Below are 19,662 nucleotides of genomic sequence, written 5' to 3'. Positions count from 1 at the left end.
ATCTGGTTGCCAAATGTTTATCATGCTATTATTGCCATTCCGATATGGTAAACGAAGAGACATTATGTGTTTCATTAGTGTGAATATCCCATCTCTAGTCAGTCAACACGATAAAACTGAAAAATTCTATGCAGATCCCAGATTTGTTTTGGAAAGTATGGATAAAAATCTTCATATTTGAACTGATGGGATATCTGTATGGAAGAATATTAGATAATTATGATACGTGTGCTTCTGTAAGTCATTAAAGAATTCGAAGCAGTAATAACAATAGTTTTCTTCTTCTACATTTACCTTCTTACCTCTTTTATTTATTTTATTTTATTTCTGTCATTGAACTGAGGTCAAGCTGGTGCCCCACATTGAAGGTTTTAGTCAAACTGACCCCAGTCCTTTTTCAAATTTGGTACCCATTCTATCGTTCTCTTATGCTAAAAGATCGTATTCAAACCATTACCTGTTGGTAAGTTGTGAGGTAGACACACACACATACATACATTCACACACATACATACACACACATATATACAGAGACGGACTTCCATACAGTTTCCGTTTACGAAATTCCCATACAAGGTATTAGTTGGCCTATGGCTATAGTAGAAGACTCTTTACCGAAGTGCTACTTAGTAAGAGTGAACCTGAAAGCAAATGAATGCAAAGTGAGCTTCTTAACCAACCCATCCATACCTGCGCATGAATTTGATCTAACGGAGGTTAATATATGGTTGAGGCAGAAGGACAACTACGAATCTGTTTGGAAGTTTCCATTTCCAAGTCACTTGAATACTATCAACTATGTTATTGTGAACCATAGACATACTCTTTGCCAGGTTTGTTAGATGTAGAAGAATGACTGTTTAATCATGTGACAGTTGAACCATGGTTTTTCAGAACGTCTTCTTTTTTAATGATACACTCTTGCACCCTGTGGAGGTACATGGCCTAGTGGTTAGTTCGACGGATCGCGGGTTAGAATCTCAGATCGGGTGATGTGTGTGTTTATGAGCGAAGCACCTAAGTTCCACGCGGCTCCGGCAGATGGTAGTGGCGAACTTCTGCTGACTCTTCCGCCTCAACTTTCTCTCACTCTTTCCTCCTGCATCTTGCAGCTCACCTGCGACGGACCGGCGTCCCGTCCAGGTGGAGAACCTATACGCCAAGGAAACCGGGAAACCGGCCCTTATGAGCCAGACGTGGCTCGAGAAGGAATAAACAACTTTTGCACCTTAGGTTGGCAGAAAAGAAAAGGAAATAGCTAGAAAAGGATTTTTAAAGACTGTAAGGACCATGTGCATATAAAACAAATAGGCAGTAAAAGATTATAGCTAGAATGAGAAATCCTTCACATTTCAGTCTCTGTAGGTGTGTACGAGTTATTTTTGAAAAATGAAATAAAGAAAAATAAAGCCTCCAACGACTCTTTCCTTCTGCCACCCGTACCCAAAGATATACGAGAACATTGTCTATTAAACACGATAAAAAGCATCCAATGTCCTTTGAAAATTCCTGTTTTATTGTGTGACATAATTAGTGTGATCTTCAACATCATGCTATCATGAAATGGTTCTTGAAATCCAGGTTCAGTTTCTACTACTAAACTGTAGAACGGACAACATTAACCCCAAGATTACACTGTTTATCCGCTGGACCGTAAATTTCATGTCATCTTATAGTGTGAATCCCTCTTCGTTTGTCTTACAGGTATTTTGCTTTGGTTCATTGGTTTCCTTTTACTTGTTTTCTTTTATTTTACTAACCACGGGAGTTTTTTTTTTTTATCCATACTCAATCTGGTTTCTGATCATATTAGAGAGTGCGTTGGTGGTACCGCAGCTATATAGGAGCTTCGATCCCTTGGTCCTTGACATCCTTATTGAATTCCAGGTCGTTTTCCTGGAACAAAGGACAAGCTATGTCTTTCACTGATCCGGGTGCGGCCACCCATGAAAACACCTCTTATATTTTGTCTGCATACCTCTCCCATACTCTAACTTTCAATCTCCTCTGGGAGGAAGAATTACAAATTACCCGCACCGCCACAAATGTAGCAGCTTGGCTTTCGACCTCACCAATCTCTTGGCAATTCTTTCTGCGCACACAATGTGGTGCACTGCTCCAGATTTGCCCTATGTTCTGCTCGTTCTGTGTAAGAAAATTGATGATGATCCAAAAGTCAATGTCAACAATTTTATTAGTTATAATTCATGCATTGCGTTGTGCTAAATATGAACAATTACGATATTTTGAACAATTTGAAGAACACGATTAATGATAATTGTAAGAATAACAGAGCTGTCTTCCGTCTCTTGCCAGTTTCTTGACGTATTCCGAAAATAAGGAGACACTATCCCTTGCACTTTATCTTACCCATGCTCTTTTATTTTCCAGAAGCCATCAACTAAATCAAGGAGTTTCTTTTTGCTAACTTTTGGAGGGAAACCGTTGTCTTATACGTTATTTGAAATGTTTTCGTTTGAAATGTTATGTATGTTGCACGTATTTCTGTGATTTTTGTTAAACTGTTTGATTTTATGTGTGGAGGCGCGTGACTTAGGGGTTAGGGTGTCAGCATCATGATCGTAAGACTGTGGTTTCGATTCTTGGGCCGGGCGACGCGTTGTGTTCTTGAGCAAAACACTTCATTTCACGTTGCTACAGTCCACTCAGCTGGCAAAAATGAGCAACGCTGCGATGGACTGGCGTCCCGTCCAGCTGGGGAACACATACGCCATAGAAACCGGGAAACCGGGCCCATGAGTCTGGCTAGGCTTTAAAAGGGCGCATTTATTTATTTATTTATTATATGTGCACGCACACGTAAGTATGTGTGGTACTGTGTTGCATATATAATTCAGAATTTTCGGAGGATTTCATAAAATATTGATAGACATATCATTTCACAAAGTATTTCTATGACTACAACGAGCACCTCTTAACTTTCCTGTACTAAAATAATCCATTTTGACAAAATATAAAAATCTTAAAATGCGCCAAGGTAAATCTCAATTTTTATACCGCAAGTTTACTTGAAGGTGAGACAAAAACGTTTCAAATCCTTTCTTTGACAAATTGATCCAATACCCAATACCATTTTCTACCATTAGAACTTGGTAAAATTTCAAGTCTTTCAGGAGATCCGTTTTAGCTTGTCTACTCACATCAAACAGCAACAGCAACAACAATACTATTTCTCAGTGATACAAAACAATACTGGATTAACAATGATATGAATATACCCAACAAGGCGGCGAACTGGCGGAATCGTTAGCACGCCAGACAAAATGCTTAGGAGCATTTCGTCCGACTTTACGTTCTGAGTTCAAATTCCACCGAGGTCGACTTTGCCTTTCGTGTTTTCGAGGTCGATAAAATAAGTACCAGTTGAACACTGGGATTGGAGTAATCGATTTATCTCCCACCCTTGAGCTTCTTGGTTTTGTACCAAATTTGAAATCGATATGAATCTAATAACAACGATCATGATAATCCTTTATACAATAGCCACAAGGCCTGAAACTTGGGTGAGTGAGTCAGTCTATTACATCGATTCTAGTGCTCACCTGGTACTTATTTCATCGACCCCGAAAGGATGAAAGACAAAGTTGACCTTGGCGGAATTTGAACTCAGAATATAAGGACGGACGAAATGCCGCTAAGCATTTTACCCAGCGTCCTAATGATTCTGCCAATTACCAACTTCATAACGAATGGTTTCTCCATTTGCAAGGGATGAATATATTTAACTGAATTGAACCCAGTATATTACTGGTATTAATTTCATTAATCCTATCATTAAAAAGTATCTTATAAAATATCGCTTGAATTTTAGTTTAGGGCGTCAAATCTCATTTCAAAATCCTGCAAGGTGTTTTAAACAGGACCTCCGTAGTTACGCTTGTAGTCAAAGGAATTTCAGTCACGACCTTCTCCGCTTTCTTTTTCAAAATAAAAACTCCTTATCAAGTGTCCTTCCTTTCTGAAAGCTGTTGAATGTAGTTTGAGATATTTTTGATTTTATTTCTATTCTAGGAAATATCCAGTAGAAATTAATGAATTAATGGTTTCGAATTTAAGCACAAGTTCAACAATTTTGGTGGTATGGGTTAGTTGATTGAATCGACCCCAGTTTTTGACTGGTGCCTAATCTTTTGGACATCGGAAGAATGAAATATAAACTGACCCCATTGGGGTTTGAACCCAGAATGTAGAGTCAGAATATGTATACCGCTTTAATGATTCTGCAAGTTCACAGGTTTTTATCCAATCGAAATTAATTAATACACATACATATGCAAGCACATATGCAAGCACAGATATACGTACACATACATGCAGACATAATCACAGAGGTACACTCACCAAAACACATGCAATCACACACATTTAACACATAATTTAACACAGTGATCATAGCATACAGACACACACATATAGTAAGTCATACACAAACATGCACACAAATACACGCAGAAACACACAAATACATACACGCATACACAAGCATATACGCACGCATACATACATGCGTACACACGCATACACAATTACACACATATAAACCCACATGGATACGCAATCATAAACACACACATGTACATAGGTACACATAATCCCACAAACATACACTCATACACAATCAGATGCATACAATAGAAATACATACACACACATGTACACACATACACACACATATACACATACACAGAAACACATACAAACACGCTTAACAAAAACACAATCACACAGACATACATACTAACATGCATATACACAAGCACTTACAAAGAACAGAAACACATGCACACACATACACACATACACATACATGGAAACACATAGAAACACGCTTAATAAAAACACAGAAAACCATACGCACACACAAACAGACAAACATGCACATTATAGCTATAGAAACAAACCAACCACATATCCAAAATTCAGTTTCAACGAAATTACGTTGTAATGGGCTGTTCGGAAAGTTCGTGCCGATTTATAGTAGCTTACCTTTCGACTTATTTTAGAACATGGTTGAGTCCTTAAAATAGGATTTGACTACACCTCCATTTAGAGCACAATTTAAGCTATCTTTTCGTGGAAGAAGATTTATGTTCCTATAACCTGTGTTGATTCTGTAACGAACCCTTTAAGATGGAAGATAAGAAAGTTCATTTTTGGCACTTGATGTTTTGGGAACCAGACAAAAATTGTACATAAATACAATACACACGTTTACATACATTATATACATATTTTGCATAAATTGCATACATTACGTTCATGACATACATTAAATATATTGCTAACATCGCATACATTAGATTCTATTAGCTAAACAGACATACATTAACTTATATCAAATTACATTACACACATTCCATATATTGCATAGATTACATGCATTACAAACATCACATTAACGAACATTACATATTTTGCATACATTACATATATTGCATACATTACATATTTTGCATACATTACATATATTGCATACATTACATATTTTGCATACATTACATATTTTGAATACATATGTTACATTATATGTCATACATTACTTACCTCACTCGACCCTGTACCTCAGCTTCGGGCAGCCAATGTTTCTTCTCTCTTTAGGAGGGACATGAAGACACTTGGCATCAACACCAATTCCTGGGAGGATCCCGCAGCCGACCGAACTAGCTGAAGAGGCACTCTTCACAAACAACTGCAGACCGGCGAGGAGAATTTGAGGGTGGCGACAGCTGAAAACCGAGCCCGCAGAAAAGAGATGACAGCCAACAGACCGGATTCAACGTATAGGTGTGACCTCTGCAAACTGCCACTCTCGTATCGATCTCTACAGCCACAGGGAGGCGTTGCAAAAACTGAATAGACAACTCAACGGACGGATGACATCATCCATGGTCAGCCATGACCGACGGAGGCCGAAGAGACTTACCTCCCAATACATTGCTTACATTGTCATATACACGAGGGAGTGTTGAAAAGTTCCTGGTTTGGGTAAAAGAAAATACAGGTGGATCAGTTAATTGTGATTTTATTCAACATATTCACGTATTGCAGCACACTTTCAGCCTTATAAAAGAACTCTGAAGGCTGGACCTCCAACCAGGCCTTTCGCGGGACCCTTAAAGCTATGAACTTTTCAGCACACCCATGTATTTACATACATCTGCTCACGTTACATTACGTTACATGCTCTTTACTCTTTTACTTTTTTACTTGTTTCAGTCATTTGACTGCGGCCATGCTGGAGCACCGCCTTTAATCGACTCCAGGACGTATTCTTGGTAAGCCCAGTACTTATTCAATCAGTCTGTTTTGCCGAACCGCTAAGTTACGGGGACGTAAACACACTAGCATTGGTTGTCAAGCGATGCTGGGGGGGGGGGAGGGGGCAAACACAGACACACACATATACATATACACATATGCGACGGGCTTCTTTCAGTTTCCGTCTACCAAATTCACTCACAAGATTTTGGTCGGCCCGAGGCTATAGCAGAAGACACTTGTTCAAGGTGCCACGCAGTGGGACTGAACCCGGAACTATGCGGTTGGTAAGCAAGCTACTTACCACACAGCCACTCCCGCACCCATATGTATACATTATATACATTTTCTTATCGGGAAAAGGATGAGAAATTCTAAACAAAGATGGAAAGCCCAACGTAAGACAGAAATGTTTTGATATTACTGAAGAACACAAGACAAAGAAAAGTATATTGAACCTCTATTGAATCTATTTATAGATTACTTGATCGATTCTACAAAAACTGCCCGTTGCTGCCACTGCCTGTTCTTTTTCTTCTTCTATCGCTGCTGTCTTTATTATCCTGTTTGAAGTTACGCGGCATCCGGCCTTCAAATGTTAATCTTTCTTTTCTTTCTGGTTGTTATTGTCTGTAGTTGTTGTTACTGTCGCCAATACGTGAAGCGAGAGAGAAAGAGAGAGAGAGAGAGAGAGAGAGAGAGAGAGAGAGAGAGAGAGAGAGAGAGAGAGAGAGAGAGAGAGAGAGAGAGGAGAGAGAGAGAGAGAGAGAGAGAGAGAGAGAGAGACGTCTCAAAAAACAAAAACCAAGGAACTGTTGTCGGAATATTTATTTACCGAAATTCATTGCTGTAAATTGGCAGCTCTTCTAGAGAGACATGAAAGAGTTTATCGGTGGTGCTTCTCATGTGCAATTTTGATGGTGTTTTTGTGATCACACCAGGATTTTTGGTTTTAGAAAGGAAGTGAGGTACTTTTGATATTGTATATATGTACATATATTTGGATGTAACTATATGTATGCGCCCGTGTGTGTGTCTGTATGTGTTTATAACTATCAAATTGTACATCAGCGTTTCCATATCTTGGTAAACAAAGCATATCTATCTACATATCTATCTATCTATCTATCTATCTATATCTATCTATCTATCTATCTATCTATCTATCTAATTATCTAATTATCTGTCTGTCTGTCTATCTGTTTATCTATCTATCTATCTACCCTCTCTCTCTCTCTCTCTCTCTCTCTCTCTCTCTTTATATATATATACACGTAATGTATGTATATATATATAAATCATGTATGTATATATATCTGTCTGTTTGTTTATCTGTCTGTCTGTCTATCTATCTAGATCTCAGTACATCATTCGTACATATATACATACCTACGTACGCAATACTTACCTACCTACATCCCATGGTCTCTGAACTGCTTGAGGGAGCCGTAGGTGCACCGTCGTAATATACGGTGCATGCTGGGTATTTTAAACTAGGTGGAGCCCAGTCAATTTCTTCCAGAAGGAGAAAAAACACACTGACAGAAAAGGAAGTTAGAGAAAGATATGAAAAAATCCAGTACAGGTAAATTACTTTATTTATCGACCCCATAAGGATATATGAGTAAAGTTCACGTCGATGGGATTTGAACTCAGAGTGCAAGAAGCCGGGGGGGGGGATTACCATTAAGCAAGCTATCTGACGCTCTACTAACTATGCTAATTGACCATCAATGTACCGCTATTCGACCGTCTGACCAATGTCTTTCCGTGGCAATTCACTACATATCCACGTATTCTTAAGGTGGGTTGTATACGACGTAGAAGGTGCCCGTTCTTTGCCCTATGCCAACCTCGTACACACAAGTATACACAAACACCTACACACATATGCATACATAACCCTTCACACTAACATACGCTCAAATATTTACACAGTACACACCAATACACACACGTTCACGCACACATATGCACTCACACAAGCATACACTAATATTCGCACACAGCACATAATATAATATAAACACAATCGTACACACTAATATACATGCAAACACACACTAATACATATGCATTAATATACACATAGACACATACAGAGTCATTTGCACATGTTAATACATACACAGATGTACATAGAGACTCATTTGCATATGTTAATATACACATGGAAACATGGAGATTCACTTGCACGCTTTAATACATACACTGATATACACAGATTCACTCGCAAACATTAATATACACACAGATACATAGAGTTGCAATCATATACGTTAATACGTATATAGACACAGAGATTCACTCTTGAATAGAATCACAGAGATATACAGAGAATCACTTGCACATATTAATACGCACCTAGACAGATATAGATTTATATACACACAATACACGCAGGGACGATTACAGATTCACTCCACATATTCATACGCACACAGAGACGTACAAGAATTCGTTCGTACATCTTTGTACACACACACACACACACTGAGACACACACAAATTCAAAAGCACGCAATGATACACACAGAGAAACACAGAAAAATTCAAACACACGTATTACTACGCACATAAAAATTCACATGTACGCATACGCATAACATATATCCAAATTGAGTGTCAAGTTTGCAGATTGTAAACAAATCAACAAAACAATAGAAAAACAACGATGCATTCTGTGTAATATAGATGACAAAAGCTGATATTGGCAGAACATTGAGTGTGTAAATAAGGAATCAATAAACTCTAGAATTCACATGATGGTATCATAGAACCGACAGGAAAAATAGCGATACAATGGCGTAGATAAAAACATTAACGGATATTAAGGTTTGCAATAAATAAGATATAAGCTGTGATAATTGATGAACTAGTTGTGATGTAAAAATGGAAGTATCATTATAAGAATTGTGGCAATACTCCTGATATTGATATTTCGAACACTTAAATTTGTGATACTACAAAGTATGGTTAAAATTGGCGGAGCACCTGAGAAGGACTGTTTTGTGATGTTAAGCAGGGATATGTTGCTTTCTGAGCTTAAATCTCCAGCCAAATCGAGTGTATATCTTTATTTTTTATTTTCCATTCGATGTTGATTAAAAATAAGTATCACTCTTTAATTGGGATTGATATATGCGGTAGAATCGTAGAAGTGGCATTCACCCCCTCCCAGATAATTTGTTTGGTCGTCGTCTAAAGATGGAATCCAAGGAAATTAACCAAAGAAAAATGAACCAACAATGTCTGAGGAAGATGGTTTAATGACAATAATAGAAGGAAACTGTTTAAAGAGTTTGTACGGAAGGGTCAAACGAAACAAGATGCTAAGACCAGACACCAAGATATGACAAGATGTCAAAAATATAAGTCGCTTTTGCCTTTTACATTTTATTTGCTTCATTCATTGACTGCCGCCATGCTGGAGCACCGCATTGAGGAATTTTTAGTCGAATAAATTGACCCCAATATTCAATCTTTTTTAAAGACTAGTACTTATTTTATCGGCCTTTTTTGCTGAACCACTAAGTTACGAGACGCAACCACACCAACACTGATTGTCAAGCAGTGGTGGGAGACAAACACAAATACACACACACACACACACACACACATACATACACTCACACATACATACACACACACATATGATTGTGAAGCAAGCTTCTTACCACACAGCTACGCTTGCGCCTGCTTATGAGAATATCCAAAAAGAATCCCTTACGTGTGACAGAAGCAGTGTTAAGTGAAACTGCAATCTGTGAAACTGCTATTCGCCGGAGATATGTCGTATAGACGTACTGTGTTTAAAAACACAAATATATCAGTAGGAGAGGAAAATTCGTACAGCAGCGGCGATGAGAATGTTAGATGTGCATTTCTGCCTTGTTGGGCTTTGTCAGTAGCATTTATTTACCCACTGACAACCGCATGCCAAGACATAATCCGATGCTACTCATATAGGAAAACAGTGATTGAAAACTCACTGGTGTTGCAATTAGCTGCCCCGCTGAATAAAAATCTGTTATGCACAAGAATTTAGAAACTTCGAAACGGAATATATTATTTCTTATTGCAGGATCTCAAAATAGGTAAATTTATAGATAACAGCGTATAGCAGCGAATCTCAACTTTTTATTGCGCCACAGGTCGGTTTCATGCGAAACAATTTTACCACGCTTCGGAGATCATAACAAAATACAATAAAGTGCATAATAGATAATACTGTGCAACAAGATTTTTATTTTTGTTTCTCTTTGGTCAGTAAGTGTTATTTCCTATTTGCTTCGATCTAGAAATCAATAGAAATGACTACTATTCCCTTCAAACTTTGCGTTCGTGACCTGAACATCAATGTTTTGAAACTGACATTAATTTCCATCGCACTTCAGATTCAATACTGAGTTTCTGAAGCAGAATTTATAGCAAACATTCTGCTCAATAACATGGATTTGCTCGTCATTTGCTTGACCGTAACCACTTGAGCATGTCTCTTGGTGGCTGGCAATAAGTGCATCTCTGATCAGGAGTAGTGGTGGAGCATCGTAGCCATGTGTTGAGAGGGATTCTTTGGGGGTTTGAATAAATGTAACAAAAGCAAAGAATGAAGGAAATCTTCGTAATTTTTCATACTTCCTAGGTGTAAGCAAATAGAAAATAACAGTTGCTGCCAGAGGAAAAGATCGTGTTACACAGTGTAATTTAATTATTACATATAAAATACATCTATTATGCAAAAGACTCTGAAGACTGTGGAAGCACTCCGTCGGTTACGACGATGAGGGTTCCGGTTGATCCGATCAGCGGAACAGCCTGCTCGTGAAATTAACAGACACGTGTACCCTTAACGTAGTTCTCGGGGATATTCAGCGTGACACAGAGAGTGACAAGGCCGGCCCTTTGAAATACAGGTACAACAGAAACAGGAAGTAAGAGTGAGAGAAAGTTGTGGTGAAAGAGTACAGCAGGGATCACCACCATCCCTGCCGGAGCCTTCTGGAGCTTTTAGGTGTTTTTGCTCAATAAACACTCACAACGCCCAGTCTGGGAATCGAAACCGCGATCCTACGACCGCGAGTCCGCTGCCCTAACCACTGGGCCATTGCGCCTCCACACATAGAAAATAACAGTTGATACCAGAGGAAAAGATCGTGTTACACAGTGTAATTTAATTATTACATATACAATACATTTATTATGCAAAAGACCCTGAAGACTGTATAAAGTAAATACAAAAGAAATAACATTTCAAAATATATTCTTTCTACGTAGCCCGGTACAAAATGAACTACGGTCTCGTACTCGATTGGGAAAACTTCGTTAAAAACACCTACTGGACTGAAAGATGCTAAAGGTTTCTCAATAATAGGTCATAGTTTGTACCTTTTCCTCGTGAAGAACACGAAAACAATAATCTTTAATCGTTCTAAGATTGGCAGAGAAATCTAAGTAAAATTGGTTCTGACAGTAAACTGTTTATTCATACGATTTTAGTAATAACTAATCAGTTCTTTAAGCAGCCATTTCTTTAAAGTGACGAAATCAATAAGCACTATTGCATCTTTGCTGAAAATAAATAAATAAATAAATAGATAGGAATGATAATTCTTTTGGGTTATGGAGATACACAACTATTAAATTAGCGACAAAAGCCAGCATCAAAGAGCAAAGAAAGAAAACACGAGTTGGTGGTTTATAACTAATGTCAAACAACAGAAATACGGTTGTAAAGACAAAAAGAATAAGAAGAATAAATGATATTGGTAAGGAAAATACAAACTGTACGACACTGCTGCAGTCTCACAACTGTTCCAAATGAAGAGAGCAGAGGAGGAGGAAGAGGAAAGGGGTAGAGAGAGGAGAACGAAAGGAAGAGGAAGAAGAGGTGAATGAAAAGAAAGAGGAAGGAAGAGGTGAACGAAAAGGAAGATGAAGGAGAGGAGAACGAAAAGGAAGAGGAAGGAAAGGAGAACGAAAAGGAAGAGGAAGTAGAGGTGAATGAAATGAAAGAGGAAGAAGAGGAGAACGAAAAGGAAGAGGAAGAGGAAGTAGAGGAGAACGAAAAGGAAGAGGAAGAAGAGGTGAACGAAAAGAAAGAGGAAGAAGAGGAGAACGAAAAGGAAGAGGAAGATGAAGGGGCGGAGGAGGAGGGGGGAAGAGGAGAAAAAGGAGAAGGAGAAGAAGAAGAAGAAGAAGAAGAAAGGGGAGGGGTAAGACGATGAGACTGGTGCTGACGACGGCGGAGGTGGTGGTGGCAAGCCCGGCGGTAGCACTAGTTACGGTGATAGCAGCGTTGGCAGCAGCAGTAGTAGCGGCGGCAGCGGCGGCGGTGATGGTGGTGGCAGTGGCGGCGGTAGCGGTGGAGGAGGCGGCGGCGGAGGAGGAGGCGGTGGCGGAGGCAACGGTCAAGGGCTGACTGCAATGTCATCTTCAAGACGATCTTGGCTGACGGCTAAATCAAGCTATCTCAATAGTTGTATGACATAATTCCAAAAGCCAGCGATGGTCTGATGCTGGATGAGTGCATCGAGAATGGTTTCTTCGCTCTATGTATATTGTATATCTCGGGCGTGGAGGCGCAACGGCCCAGTGGTTAGGGCAGCGGACTCACGATCATAGGATCGCGGTTTCAATTCCCAGACCGGGCGTTGTGAGTGTTTATTGAGCGAAAACACCTAAAAGCTCCACGAGGCTCCGGCAGGGGATGGTGGTGATCCCTGCTGTACTCTTTCACCACAACTTTCTCTCACTCTTACTTCCTGTTTCTGTTGTACCTGTATTTCAAGGGGCCGGCCTTGTCACTCTCTGTGTCACGCTGAATATCCCCGAGAACTACGTTAAGGGTACACGTGTCTGTGGAGTGCTCAGCCACTTACACGTTAATTTCACGAGCAGGCTGTTCCGTTGATTCGGATCAACCGGGACCCTCATTGTCGTAACCGACAGAGTGCTTCCATCCATATCTCGGGCAGGATCATCTGGAAACATTTACAGGCCTGACAGTTTTATCTGAAACCAGAAATGCATCCTTCTCCGCGGTTATATTGCAGTGAGAATAACTTTAAACTGCATCCAGGGGCAGGCCCTCGGGTGTTCCAGGGTTTTGAGAAGTGTTGAACCACCTCTTTGTCATTATTGATCCCAGGTCTACGCTGACCCGAAGTAGTAGCATTTATTTGGATCCCACCTATGGTTAATTAGCATATTAAGGCTTCTCTATCTATACTTGTCGATTCTCTGGAGACAGCTCGTGAGGGACCCATTTTCCAGCCACTGCAACCTTTCCAATGTGTTTTAGCTGGCGTACCACAGTTGTATGAGCCACGTTTAACTGTTCTGGAAGTTCCCTAGTGGTAACGATAGGGTTCTCTGAAACAAGAGCTTCCAACATTTCGGAATCTTTTGGCTCTTCTTTCAAAGTGAAATCACCACTTCCGAAACGGGAAAACCACCTCCTGCAACTTCTTTCATTCACTACATCATCCCCATAAGTGGTCTGAATAGATCTTGCTGCCGTACGTGCATTAAACCTTTATGAAACTCACAGAGAAAATCATTTCTTATGTGATCTTTAGATGAGACAAACATGGTCGTAAAATTTTTTGAGAACTTTGGATTGGAAGCACTCCGTCGGTTACGACGATGAGGGTTCCGGTTGATCCGAATCAACGGAACAGCCTGCTCGTGAAATTAACGTGTAAGTGGCTGAGAACTCCACAGACACGTGTACCCTTAACGTAGTTCTCGGGGATATTCAGCGTGATACAGAGAGTGACAAGGCCGGCCCTTTGAAATACAGGTACAACAGAAACAGGAAGTAAGAGTGAGAGAAAGTTGTGGTGAAAGAGTACAGCAGGGATCACCACCATCCCCTGCCAGAGCCTCGTGGAGCTTTAGGTGTTTTCGCTCAATAAACACTCACAACACCCGCTCTGGGAATCGAAACCGCGATCCTATGACCGCGAGTCCGCTGCCCTAACCACTGGGCCATTGCGCCTCTACGTCTGAGAACTATGGCTAGAAGTTAGATAACCTGAAAGAAAAGAGTACATATTAGACACCGAGATATTTTAAAACAATAAGAAGAGGCTAAAAAATTGATAAATTCGCTCTGAAACAATTTTTCTAGAAATCGGACATTATTTTTGCACCAACCTGCTATCCATGTTGGATCGTTAGCCCCTACACGCATTTTTTTCTCTCCTTGTTTCTTTTCTGTGTATCTTTCCGTCGAAGAGCGTAGGCTCGAAACGTAAAAGACTTGTTTTATTTCTATTCCTGAGCGCCATACTAATACATTGTTTGTTTGTACTCCACCTGCCTTCGTCTTTTATTTATTTTTCGTAAACCTGCCTTCGTCTTTTGTTTATTTTCGTAAACCTTCCGTTATATATATATATATATATAAATTCAGGGTGAGTACTTGATAATTGTAAGCACCTGTATATACCGTTTGGTGGTGTAGGTGGTGGAGTAAATTAATCAAAATAAAAACATGATGCCAAGGATTCAGTGGTACATATGTTTCGGGCCTTTATTAGACGGATTTATAACAATGCATAATGTGTGTCTATGGCCTTCTTCAGCCGCGCACAACTACTACCTCAAGGACATGTATTACATCAAAAATTCTATGTTGGGGATGCAAATCCTCTCATTCGCGTACGACATAATGCGGCAACAGCATAAAACGGAAAATAATACACACACACACACACACACACACACACACACACACCACACACACACACACACACACACACACACACACACACATATATATATTATATATATATATATATATATATATATATATATACATACACTTATACACATACAAATGCACACATATGCATTGAGAGAGAAAGAGATCTTTACACACCATGCTATACCTATATACGGAAGCACTGACAAACAGGCAGATTAGCACATAAACAAAAAAAATACGAACCAAAGAAGAGGATTCCAGCAATGTGACATGAATTGAGGAAATTAGAAAAATCAAAGAACACTTGACACATGGTAATATTCCCACATACTAAAAATAAATTCCATTTGTACAAAAAGATTGGTTTCATACAGTTAGGAAATAGGCATTGATAAAAATGATATATGCACAAAATGGCGATGCACGCTGATGTACATAAGCATACACACACAAACACATAACATACTCTTTTTTTTTTTTTACTCTTTTAGTTGTTTCAGTCATTTGACTGCGGCCATGCTGGAGCACCGCCTTTTAGTCGAGCAAATCGACCCCGGGACTTATTCTTTTGTAAGCCCAGTACTTATTCTATCGGTCTCTTTTGCCGAACCGCTAAGTGACGGGGACGTAAACACACCAGCATCGGTTGTCAAGCAATGCTAGAGGGACAAACACAGACACACAAACATATACACACACATACATACATATATATATACATATATACGACGGGCTTCTTTCAGTTTCCGTCTACCAAATCCACTCACAAGGCTTTCGTCGGCCCGAGGCTATAGTAGAAGACACTTGCCCAAGATGCCACGCAGTGGGACTGAACCCAGAACCATGTGGTTGGTAGGCAAGCTACTTACCACACAGCCACTCCCAGTTAAATACATAAATACGTATACCAGAAAGTGATACTACAGCGGAATAAGACCACTGCTATATGTAGATCTTAACTATGTCTATATATATATGTATGAATGTATTTGCGAGGTGGTGGGGTTTGCGGAAAAGTTCATGGCGTTAAGAGTATCGCTAAGGCCTGGCCGGAGTCCCTGCGTTCCGAGTTCTTTTACAGGGATCCTGTATTTTCTTTTACCCCAAAGCCAGGAACTTTTCAGCACCCCTTCGTATGTGTCACACATACACAGGCGAGCTGGCAGAAACGTTAGCACACCGGACGAAATGCGTAGCCGTATTTCGTCTGCCGTTACGCTCTGAGTTCAAATTCCGCCGAGGTCGACATTGCCTTTCATCCTTTCGGGGTCGATTAAATAAGTACCAGTTACACACTGGGGGTCGATATAATCGACTTAATCCGATTGTCTGTCCTTGTTTGTCCCCCTCTGTGTTTAGCCCCTTGTGGGTAGTAAAGAAATATATATATATATATATATATCGGCCTGCTCGCTTAGCCAGCGGGGTGGCGTCATTTGAAGGCTAAAACAATGCGAAGCGCATTGTGACCAGCGATGTGTAGCAACATCTGATAGCCTGTTCGGTCACGGTAATCACGGTGATATATATATATATATATATATATATATATACATGGTAAAGCGAGTTGCCACATCAAAGTGGATGGTGAATGTTACTACTAGTTTAACCCCAGGCAGATTCTCCGCCAGCTGGTTTTCAATGCAACATCCTGCATCCTTTATATATAATATATCGCTAGCAGGGGCAGCGAACCCCTACTAACCTCCATCAGCTAACAGGATCGCGGGATTGATCCAGTATGGAGCTAGGTGGCTTTTCGTCAGCCGCACGCACCTGCGCAATTGAGTGATAGCTAAGATCCACTTCTGCCAGCGATATTTTGAAAACAAAGTGGCCAGTAAGATGATACATGTTGATTTCATTAGGTATTTCTGCTCATTTAGAAACGTACAATGGACAGGTCATTTCACAGACGCTAAACTATACATTTCACAGGGTACAACCTTAAAGTTGACACCGCTCCACTAAACACAGAAAATTTCTGTCTCGCTATTGGCTAAAATTTCACAGTCTTTTCGATTTTTAAGCCCCTGTAACTTTTTCCTCCATTTTTTCTCCACAACATCATACTTCATAGCAATAAGACTGGAAAACTATATTATTATAGCCGATTTTCAGATTTCTTACTTCCTTTTAAAAAATGCATATTTTGCGAATCTATTTGACTAGATCCGAAATTACCCCGCATCCATGAATCTATACAAGAGTTTTGTGTTTCGTTTATAGAAAACCGTAAATTATTTAATGGTGCGTACTAATGTCTATCAAACCCATAATAAATTGTTAGATACACGGAGAACAGCATCTATCAAAACAACGTTGTACATCTCTCTATATATAAACGGCAATTTGTCTGTGCGTGTTTCTGTGTGTCTGTTTGCTTGCACCCTCACCCTGACCACGGCTTTCAACCGATTCTGATGAAACTTGACACACACATAGCTCAATGTCATAATTCAAAACTAACGCAGCGAAAATTTTGAAAAGTTCCTCCAGTTCTGAAAAAATGCTTTATAGTTATTTCCCTTACAAACCTGAGCAACGCCGGGCGATACTGCTAGTATTCATTATTAATACGTTCCGGAAGATTCGAACGTGAATACGATAATCGCTGTTATATTTCCTCTTTGTAAGACGACGTCTAACTTCTTTCAGACAATGAATGTTCCGAACACACTTGATTCATTGAGATATGGTATGGGGATTTTGAGACATCAAAATGCTTCGACCTGGTTTCGATTAGTGACTTAATTTATCCTCAATATTTTAAATGCTTTTTAATATAGGTTTCCCATTTGTACAAGATTGTATTTGCTATGACGACGGCTTGCTCCTACTATAAATATGAACCTGCAGTCTTCTGGCTCCTTTCGAAAGACACTTTCTTGCCCGCTTGCCATAGGCGCGGGCGTGGCTGAGTGGTAAGAAGTTTAGTTCCCAGCTACATGGTTCTGTGTTCAATCCCACTGCGTAACACTGCGGGAAAGAGTCTTCTACTATAAACTCAAGTCGACCAAGGCCTTGTGAGTGGATTAGATAGACAGAAACTGAAAGGAGCCCGTCATATATGTATGGGTGTGTGTATGCATGCATATATTATGTAATTATTGCATATGCTTTTGTTTGTTTCCCCACCATCGCTTGAAACCGATGCTGGTGTGTTTATGCCTCTGTAACTCAGCGGTTCGGCCAAAGAGAGCGATAGAATAAGTACCAGGCTTACAAAGAGTAAGTCCAGTGGTCGATTTGTTCGACTAAAACCCTTCAAGGCGGTGCTCAAGCATGGCTGCAGTCAAATGACCGAAACAAGTAAAAATGATAAAAGAATAAAAGAATTTGAGTTTTAAAATTGCCGCCGCAGCACAATGCTTTCAAATATTTAACCTTTCAAATTCATTTTATATAAGAGCAATATTTAGCTCTTATATAAACTTTACGAAAATTGCTCTTATTTAAACTTTACGAAATTATTGTTCTTATAGAAACTTTACGAAAATCCATTTTCTATATTGACCAATCTCGTCGCGCTAAAAGTATTCTTCATAATCTCGCCCGCACAATGTCTTTGAGAGTATTCCTCTTATCTTCTAGTGGAAATGTATCCAATACTGCTGCTCTTATGTAGAATGAAACCCTTAAGCTTAAAGGTTTTACTGATAGGATTAAATAATTAGGGCCTTTTGTACCTTCAAATAATAACCCTCAAATATATGAAAAGAAAATTACTTGGTTTAATCCTCTGTATTCGATTTCAGTTAGAAAACTTATAACGAACGTTTTTATCCTATCAAAGCACTTCTTTTAATCAGAAAATCCAAAGCATCGTCAAAGAGAGCACAGCTAAATTCTGCTATTCTGCTGAACAAAATTTTGATAAAGTTGAGCTATGCTATGCTAAAACCCACTTCTATCATTAACGTAACTACTACTGATGCTTTAAACAATGAATTTTAAATATTTTCATTGTGATCGTACGGAGAAAATCATTATCGCTTCATTAAACAGATTTTTACGAGAATATGCGATGGCATCAGAATTCCAGAATATTTTAACTCTAGATTTATCACCATTTACCAAGATTAAAGGAAATTATTATACAGAAAAGATTTATTTCTCTACAGAAATGACAGAGAACTAGTATAACAGGCTACTGTTTATTTGTCTTTTACTGGACTTACAATAATTTTTTCGAAAACAAATTTATCAAACTATTGTTATAATTCACTAAATCCACAGTGTTTATATCTACGTGTAGATGCGTGTGTGTGTGTGAATGTGTGTGTGCGTGTTTGTGTGCGCGTGCGAGTGTGTGTACACACAGTACACACATTGCACACAAGCAGTTGTCCAGAGGCTTCATGCGTCTAGGGGTCCAGTTCTCATCTACCTGATGTGTCTTCCTATCAATATATAAATATCATAGGGCCTTGTGCACTGATTTACCCATGGCCTTTGATGCCGCCGAGACGGTTCTGTTTACATACTTATAGACTTATAGTTTTTATAGGTATACACATACACGCATATATATATATACGTATTTATAAAATATATATATGTAAATATATAACAAAGTGGAGTTGTAGGGTACCGCACGAGTGGAATTATATACGAAAGAAGGTTTGAAAATGCAATTTTAAAAGCTGTTTATTTACTTTACCGGTTTT

The 19,662-nt window shown here is 39.3% G+C and overlaps 1 long non-coding RNA gene across 1 annotated transcript in view; it reads left to right on the top strand.

Moving 5' to 3' along the window:
• LOC118761135 overlaps window positions 1–19,291 on the top strand; it is a 26,805-nt gene extending 7,514 nt beyond the window's left edge. The window contains exon 4 of the long non-coding RNA XR_004997171.1: window positions 19,251–19,291. This is a non-coding gene — a long non-coding RNA (uncharacterized LOC118761135). The remainder of the gene's footprint in view (window positions 1–19,250) is intronic.
• Window positions 19,292–19,662: the final 371 nt, after the last annotated feature.

Source organism: Octopus sinensis, unplaced genomic scaffold (genome assembly GCF_006345805.1).
Source record: "Octopus sinensis unplaced genomic scaffold, ASM634580v1 Contig09265, whole genome shotgun sequence".
Classification (NCBI taxonomy): domain Eukaryota; kingdom Metazoa; phylum Mollusca; class Cephalopoda; order Octopoda; family Octopodidae; genus Octopus; species Octopus sinensis.
Note: the sequence above shows the minus strand (reverse complement) of the source record. Positions and strands in the feature narration are given on the sequence as shown.